At 47.3% G+C, this 24175-nt stretch overlaps 1 long non-coding RNA gene across 10 annotated transcripts in view; it reads left to right on the top strand.

Moving 5' to 3' along the window:
* Positions 1-24175, top strand: part of LOC149857498 (uncharacterized) — a 70440-nt gene that overhangs the window by 33065 nt on the left and 13200 nt on the right. For 2 of the 10 annotated variants that reach the window (XR_016444267.1, XR_016444264.1), the window contains exons 2-3: positions 1104-1141; positions 18971-19089. The exons of 4 other annotated variants lie outside the window; for them this stretch is intronic. This is a non-coding gene — a long non-coding RNA (uncharacterized LOC149857498). Of the gene's footprint in view, positions 1-1103; positions 1142-10622; positions 10734-18970; positions 19090-24175 lie in introns of those variants that run through there. 4 more of the 10 variants (XR_016444263.1, XR_016444268.1, XR_016444266.1 and 1 more) reach the window with 3 other exon arrangements.

The following is a 24175-nucleotide window of genomic DNA, read 5'->3' as shown; positions in this document are numbered from 1 at the left end:
ATTTTCACCTGATCTGGCCACAGAAAGCAGTTTATAGGTGTAACCAAACACAAGTGCATGGCTGCAGACAGCTTAAAAAATAGCCAGTCAGGTGAAAATCTGACCCTGTGTTCCATGAGGTATCAGAATAAGATGTTTCAAAATGTAGTGTTTCATAACTTCTGTCTGTGCTGCCTCCCAGCCTGTCACTGTTTTCAGAATGGGATGGGGAAAAGGGAACAGAGGGAGTTCAGTCTTGGGGGTTTTCAGCCCCTCCTGGAGGGTGGGGCAGGTATATTAGAGTTTGCCCCCGAGGTGCAGGGGGCTAGGAGGAGGGCTCCAATTTATCCTTCAGTACTTGTTGGGGAGCCCCAAGAATGAGCTCCCTCCGCTGCCTTTTCCCATCCCGTTGTGAAAACAGCGAGCACTGTCAGAGAGCCCAGGCCATTGCTACAGGCTCCCAGCTCCAGGCTCCCAGTCTACAGCTAGATTCCCCTCCCTGCTGGAACCAATAGTGAACTTCTCTTTGGTCGGGGGTAGCGTAACTCAGAATGCTTTGCAGAAATCATTCTGAGTTACAGCTGGGAGCGGCACTTCTGTCTGCACTCTTAGATCAGGTTGGCCAGTTTTAGACTGATCTAACTGTCCTGATCTTTTGTACGGTTCACACTTTGATCCACCTAAATAGTGTAAAGTCTGCACCTGGTCGAACTAAGTTAAATTGGGTGGCCATTTTTAATACTCTCTAACCTCCTCAAATATCTGTATGCAGCCATAAAGAGTAAAATGATTTGCCCAAGTGCACAAACTGGGATAGGAGCAGAGACATATAAAAAAAAATCTGTCCTTTGCCCCCTCAGAAAGTAAGCAAGCACCAGGAATTACAGAGGCCCTCCAGTGGAATATGAGCACATGGGAGCCCACAGAGCCTGCGTGGTTCCCACCCTGTGGAGGCAGAAGTTCTGCTGACTGTTCCCTACCTCTCCAACAGAATACAAGCTAATGACAGCATCTCCTTAAGGCTTGACACAAATGATAGGAGGGATTTAAGAGTCCAGCCTGCAGGGCGGTGGGTAATTGCACAGATTCTTTCTAGCGTGCTAATATATTTCTTTGTTCTCCAGTAACATTCTCTGCAGTTTGTGACTATGGCCTGCTGGTTGTGAGTAATTTATGTATTTATTATGCCCTCTAGCAGTGCTGCTTTACTAAAACTGTCCCTTTTTTATGTTGCTTTTCTATCCCACTGGGAGCCAATCTCATATATCTTTAAAGAGGGCAGAATTATTTCATATTTCTTAAATAGGAGTTTAAGTGGAATAATGCAGGTGGCAGAGAGCTTGCAAACACAATAATGCTTATGATATTAAATAACAAAATACCTTTCTCAGGAAGTCATTCGGGGAGTGATTTTTTTCTTAGGCTTCCCACAGAAAGCATTAGCCTCTAAAGGATTTTTTTTTTATTTCCAAGCAATTCACAACACATTTTTCCTATATAATTTTGCTCAGCACTAAAGAGAAAGCTATTATCAAGTGGCTGCTGTGTATACAGATTGCTTTAGTCAACATTAAACTTGTTGCAAAAAGATAACAGCATTCACAGTATATTGCTGGGCACTAATAGGCTACTGAAGGGAGAAGGTGAGTTCCCAAATGCTAACCCAAGTGAATCTGGAGAGGCGAAGCGGGGGCAAGGGACACTTTATCCAAGTTATAGTCATGGGAGCACTTACCTATTTAAGGCTTATCAGGCTGAAACCTCTCATTCTCCTGAAGTTCAAGGTAATTCCCCTTTCTGCAACTTTTGTAACAAAAGCTCCCAGCTTGAGCACTGTCAGGTAGGCTGTAGAAAATTTATAGGGATATCACAGGAGGAATTCTTAATAATATGTAGCTCCTATACTGACTTCCAAGGCCATGTCCAGATGAAAGCAGACATTTGGTTCCCTGGGGACAAGTAACAGTGGTGCACCTTGCGCTGCAGCTACTTGTCTCTGGGGAATGCCCACGCCATGCAGACTTTGGTGCATGGCAAGGTACTCTGGGGGTGGTAGGGGAGGATGGGGTCAGCACTGTGCTGGCCTCAGCAGCCTTATCTTGGATCTTGGGGGCCTTCTGGGGCTGGAGTCATGGCGATCCAGCTGCTTGAAGCCTAGACAGCAGCTACAGCATGGCTCTGGATGGCCCAGCTCTGCTTTTCAGCGGTGTGCACTGCCCATGTGCTCCATTTTTTTTTTCTGCAGGTTTTTTTGATCTCTGGATATTCAGAGGTAAAAAAAAAAAAAAAAAAAAAAAACAAGAAAGAAAAAACTAGAGCAGCACATGCATGGGCAGTGTGCCCTGGCAGTGTGGAGAACACCTGATTCTGTGCTATGTGACGTTGCAAATGTGTTTGCGGTTTCACATACCACATGGTTGCACTCATCTGGATTCACCCCAAGTGTTTTATAGAGGAGCTCAGTATCATTGGCCTCCATTTTACAAATAAAGAGACTGAGGCACAGTGAGTAGAAGTAGGTCACTCAAGTTCATCTAATAGGATGCCAGCACAGTCGGAAACAGAAGTCATATCTTCTGAAACCTATTCCAGTGCTTTGTTTGCAGCTACAGGACTCCTAAGAGGCACCATGCCTGGATGTAGCACAACTAATTTCCCTAATTCTGCTCTTCAGTTCATAAAAACAGCACTGCCGTGACCTCACCCTCACTGTGTCATCTGTTTCATGTGTTCCAAAACCATGAATGACACTGTCCTAAAAATCACATGAAAAAATGTTATCTAGACAGGTTCTTTCATTTTCCTTTGGTTTATATAATGTTCTCAAGTTCTTCTTAGCCAACAGAGAAAACTAATTTTTTTTAGAGTTGATTTTTCTCACATTATCACAGGGCTCCAGGAGCTGGGGCTTTAAACTAAACATAACATATTACAAGTCTTTCTGTAAAGGTTGTGGTAGTTGGCAATGCTGTGTTTTCCCATGTTCTAACTGGTCAGATGAATAGAAATAAAATATATTTAACTTTATGCACCCAAACTGTATTTGCACATAGCTTGTGATCCACTTTCACATGCAGTGTGGACATGCAAACATCTGCATGGCTACTAAACATGCTCAGTAGGCTGTGTTATGGTGGGAGGTAAACAGCCCCAATAGTTTCATAGTAGGTAGGGTCAGAAGGGACCTGATCAGATCATCAAGTCCGACCCCCTGCCCTGGCAGGAAAGAGTACTGGGGTCAAACGACCCTGGCTATGTGATTATCTAGCCTCTTTTTGAAGATCCTCAGGGTAGAAGTGAGCACCACTTCCCTTGGAAGTTGGTTCCAGATGCTAGCTGCCCTGCCTGTGAAGTAGTGCCTCCTGATATCTAGCCTGAATCTACTCTTAGTCAACTTATGGCTGTTGTTCCTCATTATTCCCAGTGCTGTTTGGGAGAACAGGGACTCCCCCATTGCCTGCTGGTCCCCCTTGGCCAGTTTATAGATGGCTACCAGATCCCCTCTCAGCCTTCTCTTGTGGAGGCTGAACAGGTTCAGGTCCCATAGCCTCTCCTTGTAGGGCCTACTCTGCTGCCCCCTGATCATGTGAGTGGCCCTCCTCTGGACCCTCTCGATTCTGTCCACATCCCTCTTGAAGTACAACACCCAGAACAGGATGCAGTACTCCAACTGCAGCCTGACCACTGTCGCACAGAGGGGGAGGAACACCTCCTTGGACCTGCTCATGATGCATCTGTGGATGCATGACAAGGTGCGGTTAGTAGGGCCGTGCAAGGCTTTGGACAGAGCTTAGGATCCAGAGAAGCTTCGGACGCTTTGGGTTCTGAAGCAGCACATCCGGGTCGAAGTGCTGCCTTGTTTGGCTTCCCAAAGTGTTTGCTCCTCAAGGGAGCAATCCTCAGTGCAGAAGCTAAGTCTATTCCATCTCGGAGGAAAGGCAGCAAGAGGCCACAGCAGCCCCCCAGGCTCTCCAGGGACCTAGCAGACCTCCAGAGGCTAAAAAGAAAGGCCTACAAAGGATGGAGGATGGGATTCACCTCCAAGGAGGATTATTCTGCATTGGTCCGGTCCTGCAGGGAGCAAACCAGGAAAGCCAAGGCTGCAACTGAACTCCAACTAGTTTTGAGCATCAAGGATAATAAAAAGTCCTTTTTCAGATATGTGGGGAGCTGGGAAAAGCAAGGGCAACATTGGACCCCTGTTGAACCAGATGGGGCAACTGACAAATGACACCCAGAAAAAAGTCAACCTATTAAATGGGTACTTTGCGTCGGTCTTTCATCAGTCCCATGGGACAGGGTGGTCTGGGTGAGAGAGATCCCCTGCCCTTCATCAATGCTGACCTTGTAAAGGAACATCTTGAGAAGCTGGATACCTTCAAGTCAGCCAGCTTTGACAATCTACCCCCCAGGGTACTCAAGGAGCTGGTGAGCATCATAGCCCAGCCTCTGGCACAGATCTTTGAAAACACCTGGCACTCTGGTGTAGTGCTCAAAGACTGGAAGAAAGTCAATGTGGTGCCTATCTTCAAGAAAGGGAGGAAAGTGGATCTGACTAACTACAGGCCCATCAACCTGACTTCTATTCTGGGCAAGATCTTAGAAAAGTTTATTAAAGAGACCATCCTTAATGGACTGGCCGACGCCAACATTCTAAGGGATAGCCAGCACGGGTTTGTTGCGGGTAGGTCTTGTTTGACCAATCTCATTTCCTTCTATGACCAGGTGACCTATCACCTGGACAAGGGAGAAGAGATTGATGACATATATTTTGACTTCAAAAAAGCCTTCGATCTGGTATCCCATGATCACCTCTTGGCAAAACTGGCCAACTGTGGCCTTGGGTCCACCACAATCTGCTGGCTGGGAAATTGGCTCCATGGTCAGACCCAGAGGGTAGTAATTGATGGAAGTCACTCATCATGGTGTCCTGTGACCAGTGGGGTCCCCCAAGGCTCTGTCCTTGGACCCATATTGTTCAACATCTTCATTAATGATGTGGACATTGGAGTCAGGAGCGGACTGGCCAAGTTCGCTGATGATACCAAACTTTGGGGCAAAGCATCCATGCCAGAAGACAGGAGGGCAATCCAGGCTGACCTAAACAGGCTCAGCAAATGGGCATACAGGAACCTGATGGTTTTTAAGAGACTTGGGGGTCATCATTAACCACAAGATGAACATGAGCCTTCAATGCGATGCTGCAGCTAATAAAGCAACCAAAACGCTGGCTTGCTTCCATAGATGCTTCTCAAGCAAATCCCAGGTTGTCCTTCTCCCCCAGTACTCAGCCTTGGTGAGGCTGGAGCTGGAGTATTGCGTCCAGTTTTGGGCTCCACAATTCAAAAAGGATGCGGAGAAGCTTGAGAGAGTCCAGAGAAGAGCCACGCACATGATCAGAGGTCAGGAAAACAGATCTTACGATGACAGGCTGAGAGCCATGGGGCTCTTTAGCCTGGAAAAGTGTAGGCTCAGGGGTGATCTGATGGCCACCTATAAGTTTATCAGGGGTGACCACCAGGATCTGGGGGAACATTTGTTCACCAGAGCGCCCCAAGGGACGACGAGGTCGAACGGTCATAAACTAATGCGAGACCATTTCAGACTGGACATAAGGAAGAATTTCTTTACTGTCTGAGCCCCCAAGGTCTGGAATAGCCTGCCATCGGAGGTGGTTCAAGCACCTACATTGAACACCTTCAAGAGCAAATTGGATGCTTATCTTGCTGGGATCCTATGACCCCAGCTGACTTCTTGCCCTTTGGGTGGGGGACTGGACTTGATGATCTTCTGAGGTCCCTTCCAGCCCTAATGTCTATGAAATCTGTGAAATCTATGAAGAGCTTCGGAGACACCTCAGAGATCCGGCCATAGGGCATAATGGGGAAACAATAAAATATCTATAACTTTGTTGTTTTTTGTCCGATTTAGATGAAATGTTCAGGATTGGTAGACCCTGCAGAGGGCATAAGGAATGCCAAGTTTCAAGAAAATCAGTGCAGGGGTTTGGGGGTAACTGCCCCTCAAGCTGAGGATGAGCAAAACTGGTGCCACGGGTGCTGTGGGACTGACTGTGTCTGTCTTGGGGTGGGGAGGGGAGACACTGCTGCAGGCCTGGCTGCTAAGCTGCTGTGTTACCACTTACCAATCAATCAATCACTATTCACTCAGGGACCAGGGACTCAGGGACCAGCTTAATACACAGGACTTAGCTACTACATAACGACTTAATGAGCATCAATTAGTACCTACAAAAACTAGGCTAAGGAGAGTAAAGAATCAATACAGACAATTAACTACCCCAGGAGTTTTGGCAGCTAGGGGTGCAGGGCCCCAGATTCCCCTGCACCCATCTCCTCCACAGCTGGCAGGCATCACAGCAGGGGCCACCATCCCTGCAGCTGTCACTCAGCTGCGCCTTAACACACGCAATGTCACCCATGGCACAAATTTTGCTTGTCCACAGCTTGAGGTGCAGTTTCCCCCAAACTCCTGCACCTATCTTCTTGAAACTTGGCAGGATTTGTGGCCTCAGTAAGAGCTACCACCCCTGCAGTTTTAACTCTCCTGTGGTGTGACATACAGCCGTGACAGGCGTTTGGTTTTCAAGAATTTGGGGTACAGTTCCCCCCAAAACTCTGTACTGATCTTCTTGAAACACAGTAGGTTTCACGATCTCATCAGAGGCTACCATCCCTACAAGTTTCATCCAAATTGGACAAATAACAACAAAGTTATAGATATTTAATTGATTCCCCATTATACCCTATGGCTGGATCTCCAAGGCGGCTCCAAAGCTTTGGCCGGATCAAGGCAGAAACCCAGTCTGGAGATCTGGATCGGATTGCGGCCATCTGAAGTGTCCAGATCTGAAGCCGGATCAAATCGCTGCCAACTCACACAGGCCTAGCTGTTAGCCGTCCTGAGCACGTCCCCACATTGGCGGCCCATGTTCATTTTGGAATCAATAATGACACCAAGATCCTTTTCTGCCTCTGTGCTGACTAGAAATGACCAGCTGATGTTAGACTGCAGGAGAATTAGCAGAGTCTTCTGTGTTTTAGCCCAATAGCCTATGTGACTAGGGTACTCCTCTACGGAACATGCTTTCCTAGGTATGTGCATGCAGCACTGGGTATGTCTACATGAGACACTATCTGAGAAGTAGCCTAATAACACTGCATAATAAATAACATGCCAGGTAAAAACCTGGCAGTACTGCACAGTAGCATGAGTTACTGTGCATTGATTTAATATTTGGTAATCCAAGTACTAAACTTAATGTGCAGTAACTACGAAGCACTAATGAATGTGTAGATGCACCCATTGTATCCTTGCTTGGCTAGAGTGCAGCCTACTGAGCATGCTCAGTAGCTGTCTAGAAGTGTGTGTGTTCACACTGTGTGTGAAATAGGATCATATACTTGCACGTAAGCGCAGAAAGAAACTTACCGTATATGACTGGGAAAGTGCCATTGGAGTGTGTAAAGCAAAATAGGATCTAGTGCAGAGAATTCTTCAGCTTGTTCGAAGACAGCATGGATTATACCCCAACTGGTTTTAAGCTGCCTGTTCGTAGGTGAAAACCTTGCCCTCCTCAGCTGCACAGTTTATACAAGGACTTTCTGGAAATTGGCTTATGGCCAGAATAGCAGATAAGATTTACAGAAATCTTTAATTTGCCTATAGCAACATTGCAGGCTATTCAGATGATCACATGAAGGTGCTGCCTGCTGGCTTGGTAGTAAGCCTAGCACTGACAACCCCAAGCCTTCATAAATCATGTATAAGGACTCAAAAATCATTAGATTAGAGATGTTCATGCATTTGCATGATTCCAGGTTCTGGACCTCCATAAATTATGATAACATAAGAAAATTTGTCAATGGTCTAATTCTGCTCTAGGCTAATAGAGGGCACAATATTTGACCTTAGATACAACTGTCTTCAAGTTAGCTGGGAGCACAAGTGAGGCATTGCCACTGAGACTAAAAACATGACTTGGTTTAATCCAGGATTGATTGTCTCTAATATCCTGGGTTTTGACTTATATCAAAATAGGGCAGGACAATCATTTACATGCTCAACTTCAATGGCAATTAACTCATAGTAGCTTTGTCATCTGTTTTTAGCCTGAAGTATACTTTATAGGACTGTCAAACAATGAAAAAAATGTGATTGTGATTAGTAGCAAAATTAAAAAAATAGTCACAATTAATCTCAATTTTAATCGCGCAGCTAAAAACTCAGATGTATACACAGAAAAATGCAAAATTATGCAGGTACTTCTATGTTTGGGGCTGGGTGTGGTGTGTGTGTGTGAATTTGTGAAAGTGTGGGAAGGGGGTGTGGGGGAGGGGGGTCTGGAGCCCAGGAAATGGGGTTACCTGCAGGGGGGGTTGGCATGAGTGGGATGATCTGGCATGATCTGAGCAGGATCTCTGTGGAGCTCCCCTGGGGCTGGGGCACAACCTCACTCAAGCAATGGGGTTGATTTAACTCACCCTTGCCCCAGAAACAGTAGCTGTAGGCATCCTAGGCTGGGGGAAGCTGCTCCAGCCCTGGTCTAGGCCTGAACTTCCCTGCTTGCTTGTTCAGCAGGTTCCAGGTGATCCCAACCTGCCCTGGGCCCAAGGATGCCAGGCAGCTCTGCCGCGGCCCAGCACCACCTTTCCCAAACCCCCAGCACTGCCATCCCAGTTATTCAGGGCCCTGGATGGGGGTTGTGGGTGGGTGTGTTTCCCCATCTTCCTGCTGCAGCTGCCCAGAGCTCACATCCCATTGGGATCCACACAGAGCAGCTGTAGTAGGGCTGCCTGGTACCCTCCAGCCTCACAGCTTGGGCTCAAGGAGGCTTGGGACCACCTGGGAGCTCTAGCACAAGCCACCTCTGGGGCTGCAGGTCCCCATGCATCCCTGGTCTGGGCCCCAGGCAGTGACAGTCCCATCCCCTGCTCCCCCATGGAAGCAGCTACTGCTGGTGTGTGGGGGCAGGATTCCCTTAGAACCACCTCCCGCAGCCCCTAGTCTACACCATGCCACATGCCCAACCACAGACCAGCGCTGACAGAGCCTAAGCCTCACCTAGCACCGCTGCCAAGCTAGACAGAGCTGCTGCTCTCCTCCACATGCTGCCTGGGCTCCCAGTGGCTCCAGCAGCTCCGTGCAGGTCCTGGTGGGAGCCCAGGCAGCGCGGAGTGGAGAGCCACTGGCCAATTTGGCAGTGACAGTGCTGGGCATGGCTTGGGCTCCATTAGTGCTGGGCTGGGGCTGGGCATGTGGAGCAGCATGGGCTGGGGACTGCAGGAGGTGGCTCCATGGGAATTCTGCCCCGCCCCCCCGGCAGTGGCATCCTCTGTGGGGGCAGAGAGTGCAGGGCTGCCGTTGCCACTGCTCCCCGGAAGCCTGGACCAGGGATGCATGGGGACTCATGGGCCTGGACGCAGCTCATGCTAGAGCTCCCAGGGGGTCCTATCCTGCCCTGAGCCTGAGCCGTGGGGCCCTAGGGTGCCAGGCAGCCCTACTGTGAGTCAGCACTGCCTTCGCTGAACCCACATGCACAATTAATGTGTTAAAAAAATTAATGCGTTGATTGGTTCGTGTGTTAATTGTGCATATTAATGGCAATTCATTGACAGCCCTAATACGTTCCATTTGACGTCATGCTGCATGTCGCTTTTTCCTGCTTCAGTTTTCACAACAGTTCTGCTTCTGACTTCCTACTATTCTTTCTTTAAACAAGCAATAGCTATTTTCAGCTACAACCCTCTCCATACCCATCCCCCATGTCTTCCAAGATGTCTAGGTAGCAGCCTAGAGAGAGACACTATACTTGATGCACTAGTGTAACTGAGGAGGGGTGGGCTGGGGTGTGACCAGAGCACTAGCCCCAGTCTTTCGGAGGGAGCACAAAAATGGCTGCAGCCAGTGGCCTGTTGTGCTGATGCCATTGACAGAACAACAGCCATGCACCAAAGCTGCTCAAGTCAGGGCTCTGTTATATCTCTGCTTACTGCACCAGCACTGGCAGAGAGGTGGTGGTCAGTACGATGCTGAAGCCCCAGCACAGATCCATAGGGGAAGAAGAAGTGGTTTGCAAACAGACTCTGGTTTGCATTTCTCAAATGGTCTATCACCATATCCCCCTCTTCCCACTTCCTTCTGACACAGAAATGGGGGTTGCTCACAGAGCTTCCTCTTTCAGGAGTATGACAAGTAGGACAGGGAAGGTGAAAGAAGAGGGGAAAGAGCATGCATGTGGTAGTCTCATGGCAGGAAATCAGATGAGCGATGTAAAAAAGTGTGGAAGTTTGCTCAAAAGGTTGGAAGAATTTCTCAGGAGTGAATGAAGGAAGAAGAAAAAGGAGAACAAAGAACATAGTGAGGAATGGATCCAGCTGAGTGGGTACAGGGGCACTTCAGCACACATTGTTTTCCTCTGCAGTGTCCTGACCAAAGCTGTTGGGATCATTGCCTTTGCTCAGCACTCCAGAGTCATCATCCCTGCCTTCCCAGGGCAGGTGGTTTAGCAAAGCCATTACAATTAAAAGTACAACCAGCCAAGTACTAGGAGCAAAGAAGTACTCCTCCCTCCTGTGTCCTCTCATAGGGGTTGCTGTTCCTTTGTGCACCTACTGACACCCAGTGAGCTCAGGAGAACTGATCTCTAACTCTGAGAGCTGCCAGAATATGTGGGGCATGTTTCCAGATCATGTCTCTGTAGTAGCTTTCCCAGGCAGAGTTAACAAATGATGGTAAGTAACCTGTAGCCCTCCAGAGGTATCTTCTGTAAGGGGCTGCCAGGCAAAGATAATGGTTTCCTGAAGGTGGCACCATTTCTCATCTATGCAAAATGTACTAGGTTCAGATGGCATTGCAGGAGACTGGGAGAAGGGTCAAAATTATCTCCTCCAAAATCCCTGAAATACCATGGTTTGACAGCAGATGAGATGAGATGAGAACTATTGTCCCCTGAAATAAAGGCTGGCAGGAATTTGAGAAAAGCTGGCTGAGAGAAGTATGAAGTTGGGGGCGCTGCATTTGTTGTTAGCAGGTGCATGGGGCTTTCCAAGAGCAAGAAGGTGTGCCCAGGGGCTAACACATTGATTGCATATCTCAATAGCCATATGAGGAATATGCAGGTCCCTATACTGTGGCTGACCACTGTTATCCTTTACTTAATTAGAGTGTATGGATTTGCTTGCTGCTGAAGTAGTCAAGATAACAACAGAGAACAGAGCAGTGAACAGGGAAAAGCAAACAGGGCAGATTGCAAGCAGTTCCCAAGTCAGTTTGCAGGTCAGTTTGCTGTGTCCATCTTTGCAAGGGAGCTGGTAAGGTAAAATACTTTTTTATATGTAATTAAGACTGATTAACCTACATTGTTTTATTTTAAGCAGCTAAAACTCAGCAGCTAGACCAATACTTAAGCCCCTTGTTTAACTGGAGTCCAGAGTGAGGGGGGAATTAACTGGGGAGAGCAATTGCTTGGAAAGTCTCTCATATTTCCTCAATGTAAGTTGAGAAGCTTGCTGAGAAGAAAGAGGTTTGAAGGGAAAAAGGAATCCTTCAGGAGCAAGGAACAGCAAACAGGCCAGCTACAGAGGAGCTTGCTAGGGAAGATCTGCTTGGAAAGAGAGGCAAGAAGTGAGAGGCAGCAGATAAGAAGACCCAGAGACATGGCTGAAAGACATCGTAATTTCAGAGCCACTGCCACGTCCAGCTGTTCTTCTGCTTCTGCCTGTGCAGTGTCTGTGCAGGCAGGACTACACGCTGTGGACGCTTTCACCCAGGTTCTGGTTTCATGCTGTGCAGATTGCAGCTTGCAAGTTCCTTCCAGTGTCGGCCAGGTGGGGGAGCGCCTGCAATGTGAGTGGTGCCTTCTAGTGGGGTGTCTCAGGGAGTAAGCAAGAGAACTACAGGAGAAAGTAGAAAGGCTCTGAAGTATCCTCTGCCATGAGGACTTCATCAATTCTATGCTGAAGGAAACCTCTAGGACTGTGGAGGAAGGCCTGCCAGAGGCAGTGCTAATAAAGGAAGAGGGCATAGACTCCTAGGTGGGTGGAAGTTAGAAGCTTGTGACTCTGGCAACAAGTAGTCAACATCCCCACCCGCAGCAGTTTACCTGGAGGACAGATATGGCGTGCCGGTAACAGAAGAGGAGGAACGTGTTCCATTGGTAGAGGAGGCCAGGCCAGGAATCCCCAAGGTGGGAAGGATCAAGACCACTGCAGCAAAGAGGAAGCAATGCGGAGGACAGAGGGATCAATCTGCCAGCCTGACCTGTTGTCCTGGGAGAACTTCTGCTTGCTGCGGGACCAGAGGCCATAGGCAAAAGGTGTGCACCAAGAGTGATTGTTCCTTAAGGACACAATCCTTAAAGCACAAAGGAAGTCCATTCCCATGCAGAGAAAAGGTAACAGAAGGTCTGGGAAGCCCTCTTGGCTAAACAGGGAAATTATGGTCCTCTTAAGGAAGAAGAAAGAGGCTTATAAACAATGGAAGCTCAGGGCAGGTCCCAAGGAAGACTATTCCATGATGGCCCACATTTGCAGGAAACAGATAAGAAAGGCTAAAGTGGTGACCAAACTTAAATTAGTGATGGGAATCAAGGACAACAAGAAGTCCTTCTTTTTAGGTACATAGGGAACAGGAGAAAAAGAAATGGGAGTGTGGGGCTATTGCTCAATAGCACAGGAGAGCTGGTTACTGGCACCCAGGAGAAAGCTGAACTCTTGAATAACTACTTTGCCTTGGTCTTTCACCGAACCAAGGGGAAAATAGTGCCAGACAGAGTACAGGATAAACACAGTAGGAATAATCAATTTCCTACTATTGCCATAGAATTGATGTAGGACCAATTAAAAAAAATTAGGCATATATAAGTCAGCGGGACCGGATGATCTTCATCTGAGAGTGCTGAATGAGCTGGCCAATGTCATTGCAGAACCCCTGGCATAATTCTTCCACAACTTGCGGTGCTCTGGAGAAGTCCCTGAGGACTGGAAGAGGGCCAATGTTGTGCCCATCCACAAGAAGGGCAGGAGGGAGGACCCAGGTAACTATAGGCCAATCAGCCTAACTTCCATCCTAGGGAAAATCCTTGAAAAGTTCATCAAGGAGTCTATCTGTGATAAGCTTGCAGAAGGTAAGATTCTGAATGACAGCCAGCATGGCTTTGTCGCAGGAAGGTTTTGCCTTACCAACCTCATCTCCTTCTATGACAAGGGAACTCACCACCTGGACAAGAGAGAGCAGGTTGACATTGTATAACTAGACTTCCAAAAGGCTTTTGATCTAGTATCCCATGATATCCTCATGAGAAAATTGGAGGATTGTGGGCTTAACTCTGAGACAATCAGGTGGGTGAGAAACTGGCTTCAGGACAGGACCCAGAGCATCGTAGTGAACAGATCTGTATCATCCTGGCATGAAGTGGGCAGCAGTGTCCCGTGGGGGTCGGTGCTTGGTCCAGTACTTTTCAACATCTTTATTAATGATTTGGATGTGGAGGTGAAGAGCTCACTGGCCAAGTTCGCGGATGACACCAGGTTATGGGGAAGAGTGGTCACGCTTTAAGATAGGCTACAGATACAGGCAGACCTAGACAGGCTAGCAAGTTGTGTGGATTGGAATTTGATGAAGTTCAATGTCAAGTAATGTAAGGGATGAGCAACCCGCAACACTCCTAAAGGCGTGGCAGCACCAAACTGATTAGCACCATGAATAAAAAGGACCTGGGGGTAATAGTAGACCACAGTGTGAATATGAGCTGGCAGTGTAATGCCGTAGGCAGCAGGGCAAACAATACGCTGGCATGCATCAATCGATGCATCTCCAGCAAATCCTAGCAGGTGATTCTTCCACTCTACTCAGCACTGGTGAGATCAGAGCTGGAGTACTGTGTCCAGTTCTGGGCACCACACTTTAACAAGGACATGGACTAGCTTGAGAGAGTCCAAAGAAGAGCCAGCTTTATGATCAGAGTCTTACACAGCAAGCCATATGAGGAAAGGCTGAGGGATCTGGGACTCTCCAGCCAGAAGAAAAGGCTGAGAGGGGACCTGGTAGCAGCTTAAGCTACACTAGGGGAGTACATTGAGGGCTCACTGAGCAACCGTTCACCAGGGCACCCAAGGGGAAAACCAGGAGTAATGGCCACAAACTCCTGGAAGACTGATTCAGGCTTAACATTAGGAAAAAATTCTTCACAGTCAGGATGTCCAGACTGTGGAATAAGCTCCCTCCAGAGGTGGTGCAATCACCTACCCTGGAAATCTTCAAGAGGAGATTAGATAGTCACCTTGCTGGGGTCACCTGACCCCGAATTATCTTTCTTGCTTCGTGCAGGGGGCTGGACTCAATGATCTTCTGAGGTCCCTTCCAGCCTTACAATCTATGAATCTATGTCATGGAAGGATTACCAAGATACATCCAACCCTCTGACTGCTACCCCATTCTGCTCATCCATGTAGACACCAGTGATACTGCCAGGGATGACCCTGAACAGAACAGTGACTACAGGGCTATGCATGCAAGGGTAAAGGGGATTGGGGCTTATGTGGTGTTGTCCTTAATACTTCCTATCAAGGGGAAGGGCCCAGACAGGATTGGACAGATCCTGAAGATCAATGCATGGCTGCATAGGTGGTGTCACCAGCAGGGATTCAGCTTCTTTGACCATGGGATGTTGTTCCAAGGAGAAGGATTGCTAGAAAGAGATGGGAGCCACCTGATAAAGAGGGGGAAGAGCATCTTTCCAGACAGGCTCGCTAACCTAGTGAGGAGGACTTCAGGTTGACCAGGAGATGGAGACTGAAACCCTGAGGTAAGTGGGGAAGTAGGTGACCTGGAGGAAGCACAAGCAGGAGCGGGGGCAACAGGAGAGGCTGCCTCATTGTGTCTGAGAAAATAGGGCAATCAGCTAGTTACTTCTGGAAGCCTGGGAAACAAGCAGGAAGAACTGGAAATCCTCACAGTCAAGGAATTATGATGTGATTGAAATAACAGAGACTTGGTGGGATATCTCACATGACTGGAGCACTGTTGAGGAAAGCAGGCAGGGGAGAAGAGGAGGAGGAGTTGTGCTTTATGTAAAGGAGCTGTATGATTGCTCAGAGCTCCAGTATGAAACTGGAGACAGGCCTGTTGAAAGTCTCTGCATTGAGGTCCAAGGGGAGAGCAACAAGGAGATGTTGTGGCAGGTATCTTCAGGTGGATGGGGTTTTATTCAAACAGGTAGCAGGAGTTTCCTAATCACAGGCCCTGCTTCAGTCTCCCTGATATATACTGGGAGGGCAATACAGCAGTGCACAGGCAATCCAGGAAGTTTTTGAGTGTTGGGAACAAGTGTTGGAAAAGGCAACTAGAGGCTTTGCTTTTCTTGACCTGTTGTTCACAAACAGGGAAGAAATGGTAGGAGATGTAGAAGTGGATGGCAACTTGGGCAGCAGCAACTACAAGGTGATTGAGTTCAGGATCCTGACAAAAGAAAGAAAGGAGAACAGCAGAGTATGGACCTTGGATTTCAGAAAAGCAAATTTTGACTTCTTCAGGAAATGGATGAGCAGAATCCCCGGGGAAGCTGCTGGGGGGGGGGGGGGGGAAGAGAGAGAAAGGAGTCCAGGAGAGCTGGCTGTATTTTAAAGAAACCTTACTGAAGGTGCAGAAACAAACCATCCTGATGTGGAAGGTGACCAGCTTGCCTCAGCAGAGAACTCTTTGGTGAGCTTAAACCAAAAATAAAGCTAACAAGAAGTAGAAGCTTGGACTGATGACTAGGGAAGAGTATTAAAATATTGCTTAGGCATGCAGGGATGAAATCAGGAAAGCCAAAGTCCAATTGGAGTCGCAGCTAGCAAGGGATGTGAAGGGTAACAAAAAGTGTTTCTACAAGTATGTCAGCAACAAGATACCAACATCAGGGAAAGTGTGGGTCCTTTACTGAATGGGGGAGGCACCCTAGTCACAGATCATGAGGAAAAGGTGGAAGTACTTAATACCTTTTCGTACCTTGGTCTTCACAGGCAATCTTAGCTATCAGACTACTGCACCTGGCAACACAGTTTGGGGAAGAGATTAATAGTCCTCACTAATGAAAGAACAGGATAGGGACTACTTAGAAAAGCTACATGTGCACATGGGGCCAGATGCAGTGCATCTGAGGGTGCTGAGAGAGGTGGCTGATGTGATTGCAGAGCTACTGGTCATTATCTGTAAGAACTTGTGGTGATCAGGGGATGTCCTGCACAACTGGATAAGGGCAAATATAGTGCACATCTTTAAGAAAAGGAAGGAGGAGAATCCAGGAAACTATAGACCAAGCAGCCTCACCTCAGTCCCCAGAAAAATTATTGAGCAGGACCTCAAGGAATCCATTTCTAAGTGCTTTGAGAAGAAAGTCATCAAGAACAGTCAGCATGCATTCACCAAGAGCAAGTTATGCCTGACCAAGCTGATTGCCTTCTGTGATGAGATGACTAGTCCTGTGGATGTGGGGAAAGTAGTGGACATGATATACCTTGACTTTAGCAAGGCTTTTAATACAGTCTCCCACAGCATTCTTGCAAGCAAGCTAAGGAAATATGGGTTAGATGGATGGACTGTAAGATGGATAAAAGAAAACTGGCTGGATCACTGGGCTTAATGGGTAGTGAACAATGGTTCAATGTCTAGTTGGCAGCTGGTATCAAGTAGACTGCCCCAGCGGTTGGTTCTGTGGCTAGTATTGTTCAGTACCTTCATTAATGATCTGGAAGATGGGATGGAGTGCATCCTTAGCAAGTTCACAAATGACACCAAGCTGGGGTATAGTAGTAGATATGCTGGAGGGTAGGCCTAGGATTCAGAGTGACTTAGACAACTTGAAGGATTGGGTCGAAAGAAACCTTATGAGATCAACAGGAACAAGTACAAAGTCCTGCACTTAGCATGGAAAAATCCCATGCACATCTACAGGCTAGGGATCAACCGGCTAAGCAGCAGCTCTGCAGAAAAGGATGTGGGGGTTACAGTGGACAGTAAGTTGAATATGAGTCAACAGTGTGCTCTTGTTGCCAAGAAGGCTAACAGCATACTGAGCTACATTAGTAGGAGTATTGCCAGCAGGTCGAGAGAAGTAATTATTCTACTGTATTGTGCACTGGTGAGGCCACAGGTGGAGTACTGTGTCCAGTTTTGGACCCCCACTACTGAAAGGATGTGGACAAAGTGGAGAGAATCCAGCGGAGGGCACTGAAAATGGTCAAGGGGCTGGGGCACGTGACTTATGAGGAGAGACTGAGGGAGCTGGTTTTATTTAGTCTGTAGTTTCATAGTTTCTAGGGTCAGAAGGGACCTGAGCAGATCATCTAGTCCGACCCCCTGCCATGGCAGGAAAGAATACTGGGGTCAAACGACCCCAGCAAGGTGTTCATCCAACCTCCTCTTAAACACCCCCAGGGTAGGAGCCTGCACCACTTCTCTTGGAAGCTGGTTCCGGACCCTAGCCGCCCTGACTGTGAAGTAGCGCCTCCTGATATCTAACCTAAACCTACCCTCTGCCAGCTTGTGACCGTTATTCCTGGTCACTCCTGGCGGTGCTCGGGGGAACAGTGACTCCCCCAATGCCTGCTGATCCCCCCTGACTAGTTTATAACAGGTCACAAGATCCCCCCTCAGCCTTCTCTTTTGGAGGCTGAACAGGTTCAGGTCCCGCAGCCTGTCCTCATAGGGCCTGCCCTGTTGTCCCCTGATCATACGAGTGGCCCTGCTCTGGACCCTCTCCATGCTGTCGACATCCCTTTTGAAGTGTGGCGCCCAGAACTGGACGCAGTACTCCAGCTGCGGCCTGACCAGTGCCGCATAGAGGGGGAGAATCATCTCTTTGGATTTCTCAGTATGAGAAACAACATGAAAACTGAATGAAAATTAGGGGCACTGTAGCCCTGGCTCATTAAATGGCGTACAGGGTTGAAAGTCAGCGGGGGCTGCATGCTCCTGGGCAGGCCCTTCCCCTCTGAGACTCTGCTTTCCCTCTCTAGATTGCATGTCTCTGGGGAAATGACTGTCCCTTACTATGAATGCCTGTTCCCTGCTTAGATCAGTGATTCTCATCCAAGGTGCCACAGCATCCTGAACTGCTGTGAGATCCTTTTAAGGGTGATGTAGAGTGCTGTACAATATTAGCACTGTTAGGTGTCCAAACATATCCACAGAGTTCACAAGACAAACCCATACATTTCAAATAGGAATCTATAGTGTCATTAACATTGTGACCTGTTGTGGTCTTTCTGCATTCTTTGCAACAAAAATTTCTCTACTGTTTTTCTGTAGTCAAAAAAAGTGAAAACCAGCAGCTGGTGTTGGACACCTTGAGTTTAGTGAACAGTGGCATGAATCTAAAAAGATTGAGGACCAATGGCCTCAACTCTGATCTCATCTGGGGCCTCCTGGTTCTGGTATACTGTAAATAAAAGCATCCTTATTTTCAGGGAAGAAAACTTTTTTTAAGCCTTATTTTTGCCAGTGACATCTTTTGTCAAAATTCTTGAGCAGGATGAAGCCTTTGAAGGGTGTGCTGATGACGCAGCCTGCTGATGAGTCTGAGCATTGTTCAGTGATAGACACAAATCCTCTGGTTTAGGGAATGGCAAAGCTGATGCTGTACCAATTTGATTCCCAGAAGGTGCTTTCACAGTTTCAGAATCCAATAACATTTGATCTGCTTTATTGGATTTACTTGCCTTGTAGTCATTTCACCATTCATAATTACAAGAGAAGGTGCCTGACCAAGTACTTTTTTGGTTGCACCTTTCCCCCTCTTCCTTCCACTGCACTGTTTGATACCAGGGCAGGAGACTAACCCTCATTGCATTGTTCTAGCTTTACCTTACTGAAATCCATGATGTTTAAATATCATGAACCTGTGACTTAAGCATTCTGCACTCTCTTGATTTTACATCCTTTTGCCTCACTGCCTTTTTTTTTCCTTATTATTACTTGGTTTTTGCAGCTTGAAGAGAAAACCCTTGTTCCAGGATAGCATCTCGGAAACAGTTGTGTCAGCTAACAGGAACACAGCTTTTTGAGCTCCCATGGGCTCAAGCTTAGCTCCTGTGCAATCGGATTGAGGTAATTAACCCAACAGCTACTAGACGAAATACAATAGGGAACAAAGCACATGTTTAACACACACACAGAGCACTTTCTTGCAGCCCAGCATAGCACTGGAATTCTGTATGCTCAAATGGTGTTACAGATACAATTACTACTTCCTCCTACGATCAAATTCTATTTAGCCCAATAGAAAGGTTTACCCAGAAAGCAAGCACAAAGCAGGTTTGGCTTTTCTGTGTATTTGAAAACACCTGAGTTTTCAAACATGGGGGAGGAGGGGAAGATTTTTCTTAGGCACTGAAATGATTATTAAAATTCAGTAAGTATTCTAGTCTTAGTTTCTGAGTGCAGCCTTCCCCTGCAGCCCTCAAATCTGGCAGAAAACACTGCCTGAGCCAGCCCCCTGTGCTGCTGTCATGACACAGTGCAGCAAACAGTGCCGTTTCTTTTTAAGAAGAAACAAAATCAGACGTTACTCAAGTGGAATAAGAAGAAAGCACCAGGGGAGAAATTATGTTTGTAGGCTCCTGAGAGAATCGTAATTCTTACATAATGCTGTCCCCAGTTTTGTATAAGGGCAAGGTTGCCAGTTTTCACTACATTTAATTTTGACCTATTGTGATGGAGGCAGACTCTTGTGCTGCTCTGATAATGTAAAGGAGCTGGAAATTAGTAAGACCTCCCTGGTAACCACAGAGCCAGCAGAGCAGTTCCTACTCCAAACCCCTTGTAGCCCCAGTGAAGAAGATATGTAGAGAGCAGGGCTGGACCATGCTGCACTCAGGCATTCCCCAGAAGGAAGATGCCCCCAGAATGAGCACAGCCAACCACACTTAAGTAGAGCAGCTTCTACACTAATCTACAACCCTGGGGGAAGCAGAGCCATGACCTGAGGAGCATGACCTACAAGCAGCCTGGTCTCTACTGTACCCATTTACCACAATGCACCCAAATGAAAATATGTGCAGCAAAAATTGAGCCCATACCATTAGGGAGTGCTCCCAGCAGTTGTGTGTCAGGCAATGGTCTTGGTCTGCACTTCTCCAGCTGACCATTTAGGGCACACACAGGTGATTCCATGTGGACCTAGTCACCCCCCACCCCCTTCCTGCCACCACAGCAGCCATCCAGGGTCAACTGACACCTCCCATATAAACGTCTGACCTGAACAGGAAGCATCTGGGCAATAGGGCTCAACCTTTATTCAGAGTGCCTTGCTATACTTCGTGACCTCTCCCTCTGTTTGCTCCTGCACCTGCTTTCTGTTAGACCCTTTTGGCTACCTGACCCAGCTCACCCTCTGACTCTTCTTTGTCTGACTCTTCAGCTCCCTGAATCAGCTTTTTTGCAGACTGAGTTCTCAGACTAACCCCCTGGCTTCCTAACCTGTACTAGGCTTCCTAACCTAGGCCTGCACTTGGATTATGTTTGCTCTGCCCAAACCTGGATCTGGCTGCCCATGACGCTGCATGACATTGTTCTTCCCAGTCCTCCCATTGCAATGTCCCTTCATCTCCACAGTCGATTCATATTTTTTATGATGCTGTCTTCAGCAACTAGAATATACTTCCCTCAAGCATTTCTTTGCCCTGCTTGATAAAAACCTTTTTGTCTTGCTCATTATGAGCTTCCATCTTCTGGGACTCTACACTTGATGGCTATGTCCAGAGGTATATGGACATTTGGTTTGCTGGGGAAAACTAGAAGCATTGCACCTTGTGCCGCCGCTAGTTGTCCCTGGGGAATGCCTGTGACACATGCTGACATGCATGCTCTAGTGCATGGCAAGTTACCCCAGGTGAGGTTGTGGGGGGGGAAGCACAGGGGTCCTGGCGACTTCCTAGGGCTGCAACAGTGGCTATTCTGCCACTCGGAGCCTGACCACCAGAGGAGTGCGATTCTGGCTGGCCAGGCTCTGGCTTTGGGTGGTATATGCTGCCACCACAAGCACCACTTTGCTTTTTTCCCTGCAGGTTGTTTTGATCCCTGGATATCCAAAAAAACCCTCCACACTGCTCCCTTGCAGCCTGAAGAACAACTGGATATACAGTATGTGATGTGGCAGACGTTTCTGCCGCACCACATACCACATGGCCGCATTCATCTGGATGCAGCCAATAATACCTTAATTTCTTTATTCAAGAAGCAAAGATTTCTTAGGGCGATACATTTTTTGTACCAAGTATGTAGCTGGGATAGAGTTAGTGCCCTAAGAAAACCTTACCTTTTCCATAACTTCTGGACTGTCACAGGTACATCACTCTTATTTTCTTTAGTCTTAATTAGGTCTCAGGTCTGCATCCCTGAATGTGTGTACAGGGTACATGCCTAGGCCCTTAGATGCCAAGGCCCTATCTACACACAGAAATGACATTGGCAGAAACAAAGGTGCAATTTATAGATTTTATAGATTTCATAGACATTTGGGCTGGAAGGGACCTCGGAAGATCATTGAGTCCAGCCCCCCACCCAAAGGGCAGGAAGTCGGCTGGGGTCATAGGATCTCAGCAAGATAAGCATCCGATTTGCTCTTGAAGGTGTTCAGAGTAGGTGCTTGAACCACGTCCGATGGCAGGCTGTTCCAGACCTTGGGGGCTTGGACAGTAAAGAAATTCTTCCTTATGTCCAGCCTGAAATGGTCTCGCAGGAGTTTATGACCGTTCAACCACGACATCCCTTGGGGCGCTCTGGTGAACAAACATTTCCCCAGATCCTTGTGGTCACCCCTGATAAACTTATAGGTGGCCATCAGATCGCCCCTGAGCCTGAGCTTTTCCAGGCTAAAGAGCCCCATGGCTCTCAGCCTGTCGTCGTAAGGTCTGATCATGCGTGTGGCTACACCAACCTCAGCGAGGACACTCCGGCTCAAAGTCCCACCTCCTGTCCTTCTTGTGCAGCTGAGCCACTGCCTGCTGCATTTAATTGTCATTGGATAAAACAAATGGAGAGCAGTGAAAACTTTCTGACCAATGGGTCAAATGGGAGCAAGGGGCCACATTACTTCACCTGTCCCCCTCCCTTCCAGAGATGCAGCCAACTCCTGAGCCACCAAACCATAGCATATTTGTCTCTTCATGGTTCCTCATATATCTCTTTCTTGGCTGACCAGGGCTCAGCCTCAAAAATACATCTGAAAAAAATAGATAAGACCTGGCCTACAGCAAGGTAGTTACACTGTTCTGGGAAGTCAAAGAGGTTCAGATTTCAGTGTCCTCTAAAGGAAGGAGACCTAGAACCTGGGTCTATTGTAATGATATTTAACATATTTATATTAAATAATTGTAATTGTGGTAAATAATTAATTGTTTCCCCTGTGGTTCAGACTCTGCTCTGCACTGAGACAGACACCCTGTATCTCCAGACAAGGTGCCTTGAGCTTAGTCATCTCTCTGGGGTGTGTCTGAGGGGATTAAAGGGCATTTGCCTCCCTAACACCATCCCACCCCCAGATCCATATACTTATCTCAATTCCAGGCTTTATTGGCCCAGGGAAGGGGTAAAGTAATCGCGTAGCTGTTTAAAATGCATTGATTCCCTTTTTCCTTCTGGCTGGATGGAAAACGGAATGACAGGAGACAGGAGTGATCACACCTGGGCTATTAAATAATGAAATTATAATACACACACAAGGTTAATTCATTTTAAAATGATCATTTGGTGTTAAGCAGACATGTTGGCCTGCTAGTTTAATTTGCACTCCTGCTCCCTCATCCATCACCCTATGAAATAAACACACTCCAAAGGCCATCAACAACCTGGCTTCCATGTTATGTGCTAATACCCAGACAAATGACACTTCTGCACTATAGAGCTGCAAGACTCAGAAGTGTCCACAAGCCACTGTGCAGCACTGGACACCATCTAGGCTAATCACAGTGATGAAAGAACACATATTGTAACATTCCTTTGTTATTCATAACTAAGTCCCCCTGTGTCTCATCCCTTCCTAATGACTTCTTGATGATGATGTAGTCATTAAAGATGGTTACTCACTCAGGGGCTCCTGTCCATAAATTAGGAGAGAGAAGCATTAAAAGGAGAGGTTCAGGGCCCTTGCAGAGCCATCAACATTTGCATGATTGCTAATTAATCCAGGGTGTGATTAACTACAGGAGTGAACAAACGTGGATGCTCTTTTTAAAGGAGCCAAGGGAACCTTGCTATGGACAGGTCTAATGCATCATAGGCCCAGCAACATTTTATGCACTCAGTGCTGAATAGCAGTCCCCAAGGCAATGACTTTTGCTGATCATATGTGGTGATCCATATAAAGGAGATTCATAACTAAGTCTGCTGGTAAAAAAGAGAGTCTTGGGCTCTTTTTGGCTGTCTGAAGGCCAGCTTCTGCTTCCTAGAGTTACCATAGGGTGCCTCTGTCACTCCAGCCCTGTCTAAACACCTCAACTACAGGATGCCAACTTTTAATTTATGAAGTGATGGAAAAAATATTGTTTGACTTTGGGGTAAGGAAGAAGGACAAAGCCTAAGGAGATACCCAAGTCCTGGCTGTATGAGGTAGAGTCCTGATACATTATTCACATTTTGGGTCCTCTAGTTAGTTGTTTGTAGTCATAAATACAAGCAATAGGATTTGGAGCCTAGCAGGAGAGCATAGTATTTTTAGTGAATGCCAGGCATTCCTGGGATGCAGCAGATCTTACAATATAGAAATGATCAATGGCCAGTACAGCCATTCCCAAGGCAACTTAGCAGAGCAGCAAATGGCATTGAGAAGGCCTTGCTAGCTGTCTGTAGTCACACTCTGCTAGATCTCTGTGCCAACAGGACTGATTTTGCTGAACATCAGTGTACAGTCATCTCTTCCTTGGTGTCCTGATCATAGATAGCTCTTCTAAATATGACTCTGCAGTCTGTAAGCGTATTCCCACTTCTGCTGGGGTAAAGGGAAAAACTCTTATGGACGCCACTGAGAGCTGGCTGTAGCCCCAGAATGTTCCTCCTCCCTGTGCTCATGCATGTCCTTGCTGTGTCTTGCCTGGGTTTTATCATGCCTGAATAGCTGTTCCTCTGAAAGTCTCAGTAAGGCAATGGGTTAATGAACTACATGCCTGTTTATGAATTCTCCTGTAAACCCCATATC

This window comes from Crocodylus siamensis, chromosome 9, assembly GCF_052110815.1.
Source record: "Crocodylus siamensis isolate JL-2025a chromosome 9, ASM5211081v1, whole genome shotgun sequence".
Taxonomy (NCBI): domain Eukaryota; kingdom Metazoa; phylum Chordata; order Crocodylia; family Crocodylidae; genus Crocodylus; species Crocodylus siamensis.
Note: the sequence above shows the minus strand (reverse complement) of the source record. Positions and strands in the feature narration are given on the sequence as shown.